This window comes from Chrysemys picta, unplaced genomic scaffold (assembly GCF_011386835.1).
Source record: "Chrysemys picta bellii isolate R12L10 unplaced genomic scaffold, ASM1138683v2 scaf108, whole genome shotgun sequence".
NCBI classification, from domain to species: Eukaryota; Metazoa; Chordata; order Testudines; family Emydidae; genus Chrysemys; species Chrysemys picta.
Genome location: NW_027052815.1, coordinates 42,803 through 57,749, shown reverse-complemented (window position 1 = coordinate 57,749; position 14,947 = coordinate 42,803). Strand labels below are relative to the sequence as shown.

Sequence of the window (14,947 nt, the reverse complement as noted above, 5' to 3'; positions counted from 1 at the left end):
GCAGAGGGTCAGGGGACAGGGAGTGGGGGGTTTGGATGGTTCAGAGGCTCTGGGGGGCGGGGCAGTCGGGGGATGGGGAATGGGGGCGTTGGATAGGCCGTGGGAGTCCTAGGGGTGATTAGGGACAGGGGGGTCTCTGGAGGAAAGGTTTAGGCCCCTCAAAAATATTGGCAAATCTCAACTTTAACCATTTCCTCCAATTTAGACGGCACATTTAAAATGTAGACAGCACAAACCGTCGGTCTCTTCCTTCTGTGAAACTATAGGAGAGAGTGTGCTCTGAGAAAATGAAACCTTAACTAATTGTTATTTCCCGATCTTAATATTCCTACCGGAGCTGAGGAATAGATGTAGTTGAAAGGTGTGAATATCATGTCCTGTTGATCACTCCAAGTAGCTGACAGTAGTGAAAAATTGAGAATAAATCATAAAACAGGATGAGCAATTAGGATAATAAAACATGCTAGAGAGGTACCCACATGGATGACTATGATTTCCAATGTGGTCAGAAGGAGGTTATGCAGAGAAGTCACATTAGGTATTTTTTTACCAAGTGTGTCCCTGGGATGAAAGAATTCAAATATTTTTTTAAAAATTGAAATTTAGTGTTCACCACTTTTGCTGGTTCCTTCTCTTTTAACATTTGCCTTCCCCTTTGCTTGGGCAGGGGAATTCTTCTGGTTTGTTTAATTCTCTTCCCTTCCTGTGGTCACGTTTCATTTTCTGGATCTCAAGCCCTAGCGCAGACTGTTGTGCTGGAGTTTCCATCATTGCAGAGAAATGTGTTTTAATTCAACAAGAAAAGAAAAATCACACGAAGAAACCATGAAAACATTTTTCTGCACATTAATTTGGTTAGAGTCTCCCAAGTTTTCCTGCACTTTTATAAGAAATTTGAGATTTTTGCTTCAAATTTTTGAAAGACACACTGCAAAGCAGAGAAAACAGACTTAGCAGAGCCCCCAGACTGTCCTGGGCTATGCTCCCCATTCTCCCATGATTTTCCAGCGGTGTTGGGCATCTGTATTCCACACCAGGGTGAAATCCCAGGGGAAGATGTTGCGGGGTACTGAAAGCAAATGAACAAAACTGCAAACCCAGTATACGATGAGACCATGTTTCGGTGGCTCTTATTACTTAAAGCTTCACACCCCCAGCACCCATTGTTCCAGCCTGGGGCAGCCCTGGCAGGGTGGCTGTAATGGAACCACGCTGATCGGGACCAGAAGGCAGGTCTCACAAAGCCCTAGAAGTGATGCGGACACTCAGGCGCTTTGTGTGGAAAGATTTTGTGTTCCGTGCAGAAGTCATCGGGTCATCTATTTCTATGATGAAAGCCTGCTAGTGGGATGATAAAGGTGAGCTTAAGTGGGGATGTATTGGTGGTGTTTTCCTCCCCTTTTATCTACCTGTGGCTGGCTTTCCCACAGGAAGACCTAAAGTCATAGATGATGGATAACCTCAAATGGCTCTTAAGTAGATGAAAAGATTCTTCCACATAGCACAGCTTAAAAACAGTGTGATGGAATGATTGTCAGGAGGTTCTCCTCTGCACTATAGGCGTAATGAAGACGTTAGACTTTGAGGAAGAGTTTGTATGGCTCCCAGGTGCAATAGGACCAGGTCAAGGCCCCTCTCCAGCCACTCCCCATAATTGAGGTTCCATTTCAGCATGTAGGTGTAGATAGTCTGGGTCGTTTCCCTAAGAAGACACTCAGAGGAAAGCTGTACAAACCGACTTGCTTGGCTGCAAGGCCAGAGGCGGTATCGACAGTGGCCGCAAGTTTCATAAAGATGTGTTCAGCTATTGAGGGTCTAATCCTCCCAGAAGAAATGTAACATTTTCATAGTGTGATGTTCTGTACCTCCACCACTCAGGCAGTGCAGCTCCCCCGTCCCACTCTTAGAGCCATAACTGAGTCCCACATGTATATATTTGTTATAACATTGCATTGGCCAGGGAGCATCACTTTATATTGCACATGCTACATTGTACGTGTACATTATACATACAATCATATTTCCTTTTGTAAAGATGTAACCACCTTATGTAAAATTGAGCAAAATGCTTAAAACAGTTCAAGCGCATTATGAGAGGAAAATATACACACTGAAAATGTGTTGCGGTTACTCAAGTATTTCCCAGGCCTATCTCCTTCAGTCCTGCATCTCAGGATAGAAGATACTGTAGACCGGCTATAAGCTGTACAAAGGGAGACTGTCTCTACAATGTAAAAAGGTGAAGTGGTCTAAGACATACTTGCTTTTCTTGGGCAAGACCTCATGAAATCAGATTACCCATCCTTCCGTTTTGCTCAGTTTTGCTGTGGAAAAGAATGAAAGCCGGCACCTCCTAGAGTAGGAAACCTCCCAAACATTTTTTTGCCAAACATTTTAGAAACTAGTCAACCACTATATTAAGTCACACATGCTGCCCTATCCTCTGTTTATATACCAGACCAGAATACAAGCAGAATAGCGGTACTGTGCTGAGAGCAGGGTGTGTGCTGGGAAGTCTCTATGCCCTTGAACTCTTGTCGTGCCTTTCTTTGCAACAGAATGGAGGGCTGCGGGTGTAGCCACTAGACGGCTCTGTGCTGTAGTAGGTGACAACCAATGGATGAGGTGTATAGGAACCCCATTTGTCTCTACCACTAGAGCACCACTGCAGCTATTCCTTGGCAACCCAGCAGGCTGAGGGGCAAAACAGTCCACCCAAAGCCAGATTGTTGAGCTTTGATGAGAGGTGGCCCCATTTGGTCCCATGTGTTCTGTGTTTCTCGCCTCATTTTCTTGCTAAGCGAGAGACGGATTTTTCCTGTGGTGGTTTCTTTTCACAATTTTTAGTGTCTTTTTTCTTCGCGTTCATCCCTGTATATTTATACAAGGCACCCAGTTTACTGTTCCACCATTTCTGTTTTGGGGAGGATGTTTTCTCCATTCTACTAGACACTGTTCTCTTTATTGTCCTGACACCAATATAAAAACTGTTTCACCAAGCTAGAGGTTTTATAAAATGCCAAACGCTGTTGGGCTGTCCAGTCTAGAAATACCTTTTAGAAAATAACAGATCTTCCCACTAGGTCTAAATAATTATCTTCTATATTTCCCTTACTCCTACTGTTCATCTAACAATTATGGCACCGTAACAAATGTCATGGCCTATTTCCCACATCATTTCTCCTCCTTTTCCTCTCTCTCTCGGTCTCTGTCAAGCTTGCCTGTACTTTTCCTTTTATGGATAGCTTCATCTCCCTGTTAGACCAAAACTGTGTTAGATAACCAGTAAGGGCCATCAACTAAACCCCTTTAATCCTAATTTCTCTTGAGGGGCTTTCCAACCTCGGGGAACTTTTTGGCTAAAAGAAAAGCTCATCTCGGCCTATATTCGTCTGAACTTCTGACAACGTGGCAACCCTTCCGCACAACTCCTTTCACAAAAGACCAATTTCATATTTAGTGGGGTGATTGTTTTCGGTTACTTGACTGTGGGTTCACGCTGGTGATGGTCAAATGCGCAGATAATTGCAGCATCAATGCAACTGACATTTGGAAAATAATCAAATGTTAAACTAGCTTTTATGTTGACATTTTCTGACTTTCAAAAACATAGACTAAATATGCAAGTCAGAATGCATCAGTTCTCCCCAGGTATAAATCTGTGTGGTATAAATCTGCTCCTTGAACATCTGTCTGATACTTCTTTGTATAATGTATGAGGAAATGCAAGTGCACTGATATGACACACAGGATCACAACTAGGGTGACCAGACGGCAAATGTGAAAAATCGGGACAGGGAGTGGGGGGGTAATAGGAACCTATATAAGAAAAAGACCCCAAATTCGGGACTGTCCCTATAAAATCGGGACAGCTGGTCACCCTAATCACAACACAGACTGACGTACAAGCAGAAGGACATAAATAGACAAGACCGAGGTGCTATAGTTGTTACCTAAACACAAAATCTTACACAAGGTGAAGAACCGCCAAGCTATGGGAAAGGTGATTCCACGTCTCAGGAAGGATGTTTTTCATGCTCATACTCACAGAGTAAAACATACTCTTCGGTCTAGATTTGTTTTCATTTCAGGTCAAGGAAAAACATCAAAGAAAGGGCTTAACCCTAAGAGACACTAACCACTTCCTGCAAGGTCCTGATCACCCTGAACTCCCACTGAACTAGTGGGTGCTGAGCACTTCTCAGAATTGGGCCCAAAGACTGAACAAAGAGAAATTTTCCATGACCGAGAAAACAGAGTGACTGTAACATGCTGCATCTTAAGGACAAGATGGCAGCTGCATTAGGCAGGGAGAAAAATCTACTTTTAAAAGTGTAATCTTTAGAAAACAGCCTTTAATTGATATTGCTACGTGTAGAAAGACTAGTTAGACATAATAGGCAAGATTCTGTCACCCCTACTCACACTGAGTAATACCTCACTCTACTAACTACTGATTTCAATGGGGCTTGCTTGTGGGGTATTGTACTAGTCAACATAAGGGGGAGAGAATCTGGCCCAACATGAGACCAATGGGCAGATCCTCAGCTCATGGAATGCAGCATGGCACCATTGGCTGGCCCAATAGCATGAAAAGAAAACAGATAACCCAGAGTAGAAGTCAGTTACAGTGATTGGTGTAAGAGGATCAGAGCCAAAGCCTGACAATAATTTTTTTATATATATATGGAAAGAGAGAGATCAACTCTCAGAGCTCATCCAGAGCTCTGAGATAATAATAGAGAGCCTCTGACTAAGCCAGCCCTGATTACAGAATGGGCCCCACCTGAGAGAAATTAGGTGATCCCAGGTTTAACTACTGAGTGGGCCCAGCTGAGGAAGGGCTGGAGGAAAGAGAATGCAGAGAGTCAAAAGGTGCCTGCAGGGGCTTGAGTGAGCACCCAGGGGACAGATTGGGAGACCGAGAAGGGAAGGAAAGAGGTGAGGAAGGAAATGGTGCATGGAAAACTGCACTATGGGTAGAGGATTTGACTTGGTTGTGCAGTCCAGGGCCCTGGGCTGTAACCCAGAATTGAGACTGAGGTTGGGACTGGATTCCCCTACCAGCCCTCAGCAAGTGGTGTACAAGGGTAGCTGAGCCCAGTAAGGGGGCTGCAGTCTGAATGTGACCTTGCTGAAGAAGAGCTGTGGAGAGGCTGGAAGCTTTTGATTTCTATGAAGAGAGTTTAGAACTTTAGTCTGTTCCTTCCAGGGTCAGCCATCCACACTAAAGACTGTGCCCTGGCTGGAGGGGTGAGTTATCTAAAAGAAACCACCACAGCCCCAAAGTGACTGTTGACAAGGGCTGCTACCCCACAAGGATACCGTGATGCCATGCCTGGCCATGAGGCAGTGCAGGGTGGTGAGTAAACCCTGTTACAATGCTTTTTCTTAAATTCCTTTAATTGCAGCGTGTCTGAAACAACTACACTTTTGTAGTTTTCCTTGTCTGCTCTCTCTTTTCCTACCCCTCACGGCAAGCACTGTATCTCAGCCCTAGTCTACATCCAGCTGATGACAGCACCTTTGGTGAACAGTAAATGACTGACTGACTGACCTTGGCCACTTCTATATTGCGTGAGTACATGTGCTGCTAGACCCCTCTCTGCAGAAGGGATTCTTTCAACAGCAAGTTAACATGAAGTGATTTACTTTGTCCATATTGGATACACGGTTCAGGGGGTGGGGGAACAACTCCAGGTTGCACGTGCTTTTGAAATGTTTACTTCCCTATTCCGTAGGTCCTTTGGAAGAAATGTCATACAAAATGAACTCAAAGATTGCCTACTTGGAACTTCTTCTTTTTTGGATGGGATAAGTATTGCTGGTAAGTCATATAAATAATTGTGCTGCTAACCTTTGAATTTACTTAGCTCCTGGCCTAGCCCAAATTTGGTTGTAGGTTGTCTTTGTTTGTTTTAATTCTACATAAATTGTGCTGCCTTGGAACAATAAATAAACTCCACACTAGAAAAGGCCCATTCTGTGCATTAAGGGCTGGCTTCCTCTCTCCTTTACTTTCATTCCATGAGTCATCCCCTGAATCCAGTGAGAAACTTTACTACTAAGACAGCGGACGTATGTGCTGTAGCAGAATTGATCCCTTGTTGCCACATTTTCAAGAGCTCGGTTCCCATTTGGGCGCTTTAGTGAAGCGGCCAGACTTTCAAAAGTGCTCCATACCTGCCAGCTCCCACCATTCTACCTTTTGAAAATCTGATGCTAAATGTTTGTCAGTGCCCTAATTATGTTCTTCAAAGGCAGAAGGAATGTGGGGTCTTTTGTGGTAGAGTAGTTCTGAGCCATTGTAGCTCAGAATAATAGAACAGACTTGATGCTGCAATTCAGCGAATGCAAATGATTGTAGTCCCTTGCTGAACTACATTTCCCAGGATTATTTCAACCTAAGATCAGAACTCTTCCTCTTCCCAGGTATAAATGCCAATGGAAAGTCTTGATAAAGGGTCTTAAACAGCATAGTGTAGAGACCATCCAACCAGGTATGCATGTATGTCTAAATGCCTCAGTTTCCTTAGCCCCGATTTAACTACTCTTGCCAAAAACTGTGGCATTTAAATTTTCCTGTAATTATATGCTTTCTTAAATACTCCTTTTTCACCAGCTCACTAACTGTCTGAGGTCATAACCTGCATGGTTCAGAATTGCTTGTGTGTTTGTCACTCTCAAGATGCTGGACTGCAAAAAGTAGGGGGGTTGGGGTGAAGCAGAACATATTCATGCAGACATCAGTTCATTTGTATACATACATACATACATACATACATGTGCCTATTCCATACGTGCAAAGAGACCTGAGATCCCCTGACTCATTTGTTCACTGGCATAGCAAGCCGTGATTCCCCAAACAAGAAAATAAACCTACATAAAGGATCACATCCCCCTCCCCCTCCCTCCCCCCCAGTGTAATTCACAAAATAGAAGCACTAGGTAATAGTGCAGCTGGTGCCATGGCCAAGTGCTGCTGGGTATGTATCTACACTAGCCAACAGTAAAACAGCCATCGCTCTAGTACTTTATATAGGTGGCTAACACCATTCTATTTAAAACAAGAATTGTTCATTGCGGTATAGAAAGGAGCCCTCTGGGATCTATTTTCAAAATGTGTCCCATTCGAGAAATAGACGGTTGCCCCATTGTCCTCTATTGGGGCAGGCCTTCAAGGATGTTCCAACATTTTATTTTGTAAAATATATGGGCTCTTCCTGATCTCCAGCAGAGGGATGCTCCACAGACGAGGGCTCTCGGCTCCAGAGGGAAGTGTAACTTGTGCAGTGAGTGCTGGGCTTGTTGTTGTTTTGTTTTTCCGCCCCCCCCCCCCAAGCTCTGTCAGTCATATTTCCTGTGTGGCTTGGTGTATTCTTGAAGGGTTGCACAGAGCCCCTGATCTAGCTCACATTATTGGGGCTTTATAGATTAGGCCTAGGACCGCAAAGCAAATCCAGCACTGGGGAGACACTCCAGAGCGTTGACCGTGGCCTAATAAGCTGTTGCCAAGGTGATGCTGTCAGGAGTTTGGCCAGCATACTGGACCAATTGAAGCTTCATCTCGATTGGGCTGATGGAGGCAGTAGAGTGGAAGGTAAAGGCATGTATTGCTGCAGCCAGGGCTTCATCTGGGATGGGCAGGGGGGTTGTTTCCTGCTTCTGTTGTGCATAGCTGGAAGTCTCAAACAAACATCTGTTACTTTAGGGACTGTCTTCCCCTCAATTTAACATACACATGATACCTTGTTGTAGGGGGTTAGGACAACTCACCTTGATGGTGTCTTTTCTTGGCATGCCCATATTTTCTTTATAAAAGTGGCTACTCTTGTTACTGACCTTCTGGGAAGGACTAATGGACAGGCAGTAGATACTGAGGAGGTGGGGCCAATATTTCAAAGTCCAAAGGTAACTTAGTTATCTGCTTTAGAAGTAGGTTTTAGTTTCCTGTTGACTGCTAGCTAACAGATCTTTTAGGGCCAAACCTTGGCATTTGCACAAAGCCTTAGGCAAATCCAGAAACTACATGTAACTGATCAATTTGCCATGCAAAGAAATCTGCCTACAAATGTTGAAGCCTTTAAGGAGGTCTGTTAAACATTTGGCCCGGAGAGTCATACAAGAAAGGTAGGAATGTAAAAGTTTGCTTCTCTAACGTCCACGTCCAGCATATGTACGTGTGTCTTTATGATGGCAGTTAAGGGACTGGGTGAATCTGCTTTAAATTGCAAAATCTGTTGGAAAGAGGGATGGTGTCCCTAGCCTCTGTTTGCCCAAAACTGGGCATGGGCGATGGGGTGGATCGCATGATGACTTGTTGTTTTCATTTCCTGTGAGGCACCTGGCATTGGCCACTGGTGGAAGACCGGGTACTGGGCTAGCTGGACCTTTGGTCTGACCCAGTATGGCCATTCTTATGTTGAATAAGTTTCATAAAGACGTGTTCAGCTGTTGAGGATCTAATCATCCCAGAAGAAATGTAACCTTTTCATGGACTCTCACTGTGCTGGCGCCTGACTCTGGCCGCAAGGGTTTCCCTACATAGTTGATCTCATTCAGCTGCTTGAGGACCTTAAAGGGCCTGTCCCGGGCAGCCTGTAGTTTGTTCGTTCTGATGGGAATGAGAGCTGTCACCTGGTCCCCGGTAGCATAGGAGCGGGAACGCGCTGGGCGGTTGTACCAGACCTTTTGCTTACGTTGGGCCCTGGCTAAATTCTCCCCGGCCAAGTCCATGAGCTCAGCAAGCTTTTCCCAGAAAGTCAGTACATACTCCACTTCTGATTTTCCATCAGGGGAGGCCTTCCCCTCTCCTTCGTCCCTCAACAAGTCCACAGGTCCCCTTACTCTCCTCCCATACAGCCACTCGAAAGGAGAGAACACGGTTGATTTCTGGGCCCCTTCCCAGTAGGGGAACAACAGCTGGGGTAAATACTGGTTCGGGTGGGACCCAAGTGAGAGTGCCAATTCAGGACAAATGGCTTAAAACAGGGCAGTTAGACCAAGGCTGGGTTTTTCTACCTCTGCGCAAACCAAACCAAACCGGCCAGACAAAGAAGACTTTGGTCCTACCCCACGGGCTTAACCACAAGTCACACAAGCGGTTCCCTTAGACACTCCAGTTTCCCAGTATCACCAACCGTGCCACTTGGTATGGGGGCAAATGGTTATGAAAACCAATACCTCAGCAAAAGAAAAAAGGTTCTCTTGATCCCACAGGACCAAGCCCCAGGTCAATATACAAATCAGATCTTACCCACAAATCACACTGTTGCCAATCCTTTAGAATCTAAAGGTTTCTTCATAAAAGGAAAAAAGATATAGATGAGAGAGAATTGGTTAAATGGGATCCATGACATACAGTAATGGCAACAGAGGCTCCTGGGGCACCTTTAAGACTAACAGAAGGATTGGGAGCGTAAGCTTTCGTGGGTAAGAACCTCACTTCTTCAGATGCAAGTCATCTTGCATCTGAAGAAGTGAGGTTCTTACCCACGAGAGCTTATGCTCCCAATCCTTCTGTTAGTCTTAAAGGTGCCCCAGGAGCCTCGGTCTGACTCTGTAAAAAGCAGCAACCACGGCTACCCCTCTGATACTGGAGTAAGGGCAAGGTTATTGGTTCAGGCTTTCAGCAGTGATAGACTAAACTGCAGGTTCAAATCAAGTCTCTGGAGTACATCCCCAGCTGGGATGGGTCATCAGTCCTTTGCTACAAATGGCAGCTCTACACAAAGTCCCTCCAGAGGTAAGAAGCAGGATTGAAGACAAGATGGAGGTGAGGCATCAGCCTTTTATAGTCTTTTCCAGGTGTAAGAACACCTCTTTGTCCTTACTATGGAAAACTACAGCAAAATGGAGGCTGGAGTCACATGGGCAAGTCCCTGCCTACTTTGCTGAGTTACAAGGCGTATTTGCATTCTCTCAATGGGTCAGTTGTATAGCCGATGGTCCTTAATGGGCCGTCAAGCAGGCTAGGCAGAGCTGACACTGACTTGTCTGGGGTGTCACCTAGAAGCACAGCATGATTTTGAAATACAGACAGTATAGAGCCAATACTTTAAATACAACAATGATATATGCATCCAGCTAGCATAATCATAACCAAAACCTTGTCTTAGAGCCCTTATTTGACCTCCTTTCTACCGGCTTTGGTGCCACTACAGGACCGTGGTTGCAACAATGATCTGTATGGTCCCAGATTATATCAATAATGTCACACCCCCAATGCAAAACTGATGCAGGAAGGGATGACACCAACATCACTGACTACATCCCAAGAGCCCCCCATCCTTGGGTTCCGTCTCACTACAGCTAGTATTGGGTTAGAAGCCGTATTCGTGTAAAACAGAAATGGTTTATCCAAGTCCCGTTCAATAACCTGATTTAATCTCTTTACAAACTCAAGGTAAAACTTGGTTAGAACAATAATGGATTGGATCTGCTCTTGCAGCATGGTTTCTGTATGTTTCATTTTCTTTTGCCAAATGCTAAAGAACATAGCTACTTTATCCATACAAGCTCTGGCCAATGTTTGGAACCCAGTTAACATCAAGTCTATGTAGAGATTAATGTTGTCTATAGTATAGGAATCCTGGCATTTAGCCGTGACAGCAGTGTGGTAGTATGCCTCGGTTTCCCTTTTCATACAGCACATTAGGTTTGGAATGTCTTTTCCCCCGTTGAAAATTCCAATACTGTTCACAGGCATCAACTGTGAATTATCAGTTTAACAAGGCCCTTAACATAAAGTATGTTCTCATGTAATTCTTTTAACATGTTCAAGGTGGTGTGTTTTGTTTGTTTTTTCTCGCCCCCGCCAGATTAGGCACATTGCACATTTTTACAGTTCTTGGTAATAGCAACACATCAGTTACAAAAATTACCGTTAGCAATAAGAACAAATTCATTGCAAGTGTCCATTTACAATCCTGTTTGTTATGCCACACCTTTGGCTCCATACCATTGGGGTTTGGGCATTTTAGGGTTAACGTGGGGCTTCCCTTTGCAAAAGTAAGTACTCTCTTTCCTCCATGTCCTGAAGGTTTAAATCCTGATTTCTCTTGCTTAACAGAATTCCCTGGCTGATTGGGTGCGCTGTCTGTGCTAACAGCTATTAGCAAGTCTGTCTTCTCCCAGTCAGTCAGGTAATTTGCATCAACGCAAACACTAGCTTTTAAATTCTTAGCTGCTACCAATTTTAAGACTGGACTTCTGTCCTAAAGAGAGACCACACAAATCCCAAGAGGCTGAGGGTGAGAGTTTGCTTGCTCTCCCCTGTGGCCGGCCTCAAGCATTCAGCCATAAAACTGTTCTGCTCTGAAACACCAGTAACCAAATCTGTCACACCCTGAAGCACAGACTGCTCATTTAAGGAATTAGCATGGAGACATTCCTGTCCCAACACTAGTGTCTTTCCAACAAGCTAGCCACACACAAGTTCAGGAAGTTTTTCCTTCTTGCCACAAGTTTCCACACCATCAGTAGGTAACATGATCAAATCACCTTTCTGCTCTCCTGGTGTCCTGGCTAGGATATCACCCTGATCAGACAGAATTGCTACATCCTTTTCCAACCACCCATTAGCAACAGGTAAAATACAAGCACCAGAATTGTCCGGTCTCTGGGATTTTGCTAAGACGCTAACTGGATGCAACCTAGTTACAGTGCCATTCTCCCTAGCAGACACAAACTTAGGACCATTCCCTTCCTGGGCTTTAGTTGAATCCAGAACCAACTCTGAGACCACTGCACTATCCTCAACCATCACAGGCTGAAAGGCACCTTCTGTCTGCTTCACAAAGAAGAGCCGGAGCCGCATTCTCCTTTTCCAAACACGCAGCTTGGGATCTCATTTCCCTTGTCCCGGCACGCAGGGCTGTTCACAGACAATTGCTTGGAGACCGAGGTAGATTCCTCCGTAGGCAAGTTAAAATACCCCTGACGGACACAGGCACATTTCCTTCACTGTCACAATTCTCCCCACAGGAAACAAGTAAGGTGTAGGGGCCCTCATTTTCCGCTATCCTTGCCTTCCCAAACTGCTGACTAGATAAAGCCATCAGCTCACAAGGCTGTCTAGGCTCATCCAAACTTTCTTTACCAGACACGTTTCCACTCCCAACAGATAAACTGCTGCTCTATTCACTACCCTGAGCTACTGTCTGCAAATGAGAGTTACCCTTTTCAGGTTCACTTGTATAAGCTGTACTAGCCACCAATTCATTACCCCTTAAAAATCTACCCTTTCCTCCCTCAGCTGGGGCTTCCATCTGTCCATCCACTTTAAGCTGCTCCTGAGAAACATTTTCCTGACCAATGAGATCTTTCTGTGCTTGATCTAATTCCAGATTCACTTCTGAAACATTAGGCAGGCAGGCAGACATTCAGAAACTTCGTTCACAGCCAAACTACTACTTTCCAAAGACAAACCTTTGGAAAAACCTTCCAAAGACACAACTTTAGACACAACCTCTCCTGTGCCTGGTTTGTGCTAACTTGACTGAACATAGCTCTAATATCATTTCCAATCATAAGATCCTTAGGGATTGTGTTTTTTACTCCCGCAACCATGGTGCCCTCAAATCCCTTCCATTTCAGGTGGATTTGAGCCAAAGACGCCCTGACAAAATACTCAGCTGAGGCTACAACAGTTACACTTTCATCTGGCCAATAATCTTCCTCCCTGACAAGACTTGCTTTAACCAAAGTAATATCGGCTGCGGTGTCCTTCCATGCCATACACCTTACTCCATTCACTTCTGCACTGGTAATAAACTCTGCATTATTTTCCCCATATTTAGCTTTAATATGAGTTTTAAGGTCAAATTCTTCAGAGACCACAGAAACAGCATTTGCACACAGGGCACCAACGGTGGGCTGTGTGTGGCTTGCCTGTGAGTTTATAACAGGATTAGCATTTACCGTGGCATTTGGGGTTGCTGGTTTTGGGCTGCCCTTCAGGGTCGGGCAATCTGGTCTCATGTGGCCAAGCACACCACAGTGATGGCATTTAACCTGTTTATTCTTGTGGTGAGAGTTCCTATCCTCTGGGCCCCCATGAGCTCCTTTAGACTAGTCAGCGCCAGGTTTACTTTTAAATCCTTTTCCTCCCCTCCCCCCACCCCCTTGAACTGGGCAGAATGGTGATTAGTTTTCCCTGGGGGTTTATACCCTCCTCGAGCCCTGTTTTGGGTATGGGCACCCGCAATCTCTGCAGCCCGTAGGACTGACTCAGGGTTCCTATCACACACAGCTGCTCTCACGTGGTCAGGCACAATGTCCAAGAACTGTTGTTCCAAAATTATTAAATCCAGCAGTTTTTCAAAACTCCCATGCGCCTTTGCTTCCCACAACCCACTTTTTAACAAAGCCCATGGGCTTATGAGCACATTCTACAGAAGTGCAATCATTAGACACTTTAAACTTTCTAAACTTAACTCTGTAAGATTCAGGAGTAACCTTGAACGGCCTTAACACAGAATCTTTAAACCGCTCATAATCCAAGGCTTCTTGTTCCCCCAGTCCATTAAATACCTCCCTGGCTTTTCCAGTCAGTCTGGCCAGCAGGACAGGCATTCGCTGATCATCAGGGATCTGGTACAGATTGCAGAGGCATTCAAAGGTAGACAAAAACTCCTCTCTATCCTCAGTATCATTGTCAATGGGACACGTCCTTTCCCAGTTTTGCTTGTGGCGGTGGGGAAGTGGAGCACCAGGTGCTCCACTCTTCCATTACTTGGAGCTGAAGTTTGGCCGTCTCCTGTTCCATCTGTGGAGCTTTCTCCTCCGCAGCCAGCAGCTCCAGACGCCCCTTACGAGCTCTTTCTTCTCTCTTATCAGCTTCTCTTTCTAATTCAGCTGTTTTTTGGTTTTTTCCAGCAATCAAAGATCTGCTAGATTCCTTTCATGCTCAAGTTACAGTTTATTTGTTACCTTCTGTACTCTCATTTTTTCTGCATCTTCTGTAGCCGCCGGTAAGGGCTGCGCTCTTGCCCCCGGATCACTGGCCATTAACAGCTCTCTCAGTTCTTGATTTGTAGCTTTCTTTCTAAAGCTTATCCCCTTTTCTGAACACAAATCTTCCAGGGCTTCTTTGCCAAGGCCCTCATATGCTCTTTGCTTACCCGTTGCAACTGCTCTTTAACCAACCAAACTCTCAATCCCAAAATTCAAATTTGGATCGCGTGGGGTTCTGACCCAGAGCTTAATTGACCTGGTTCTGTGGATCCTAGCACGACTACGCCACTGTAACGATGCTGGTTCTGGCAGGACCCAACTGAGAGTGCCAATTTAGGACAAATTGCTTAAAACAGGGCAGTTACAGCCCAAGGCTGGGGTTTTTCCGCCTCTAAGGCAAACCAAACCTGCCCCACAAAGAGGACTTTGGTCTCACCCCACTGGCTAACCACAAGTCACACAAGCAGTTCCCTTTAAACACTCCAGTTTCCCAGTATCACCAACAGTGCCACTCGTTATGAAAACCAATACCCCAGTAAAAGAAAAAAAGGTTCTCTGGATCCCAAAGGACCAAGCCCCAGACTCATGTCAATATACAAATGAGATCGTACCCACAAATCACGCTGTTGCCAGAATCTAAAATCTAAAGGTTTATTCATAAAAGGAAAAAAGATATAGATGAGAGAGGGAATTGGTTAAATGGAATCAATGACATACAGTAATGGCAAAGTTCTTGGTTCAGGCTTGTAGCCGTGATAGACTAAGCTGCAGGTTCAAATCAAGTCTCTGGAGTACATCCCCAGCTGGGATGGGTCATCAGTCCTTTGCTACAAACGGCAGCTCTACACAAAGTCCCTCCAGAGGTAAGAAGCAGGATTGAAGACGAGATGGAGATGAGGCATCAGCCTTTTATAGTCTTTTCCAGGTGTAAGAACACCTCTTTGTCCTTACTATGGAAAATTACAGCAAAATGGAGTCTGGAGTCACATGG

At 45.0% G+C, this 14,947-nt stretch overlaps 2 long non-coding RNA genes across 2 annotated transcripts in view; both read left to right on the top strand.

Annotated features, from left to right (window-relative positions):
* Positions 1-14,947, top strand: part of LOC135978078 (uncharacterized) — a 56,617-nt gene that overhangs the window by 17,797 nt on the left and 23,873 nt on the right. The window lies entirely within an intron of this gene.
* LOC135978077 (uncharacterized) overlaps positions 1,809-14,947 on the top strand; it is a 34,744-nt gene continuing 21,605 nt past the window's right edge. Inside the window, exons 1-3 of the long non-coding RNA XR_010595509.1 lie at positions 1,809-4,941; positions 5,213-5,362; positions 5,742-5,827. This is a non-coding gene — a long non-coding RNA (uncharacterized LOC135978077). The remainder of the gene's footprint in view (positions 4,942-5,212; positions 5,363-5,741; positions 5,828-14,947) is intronic.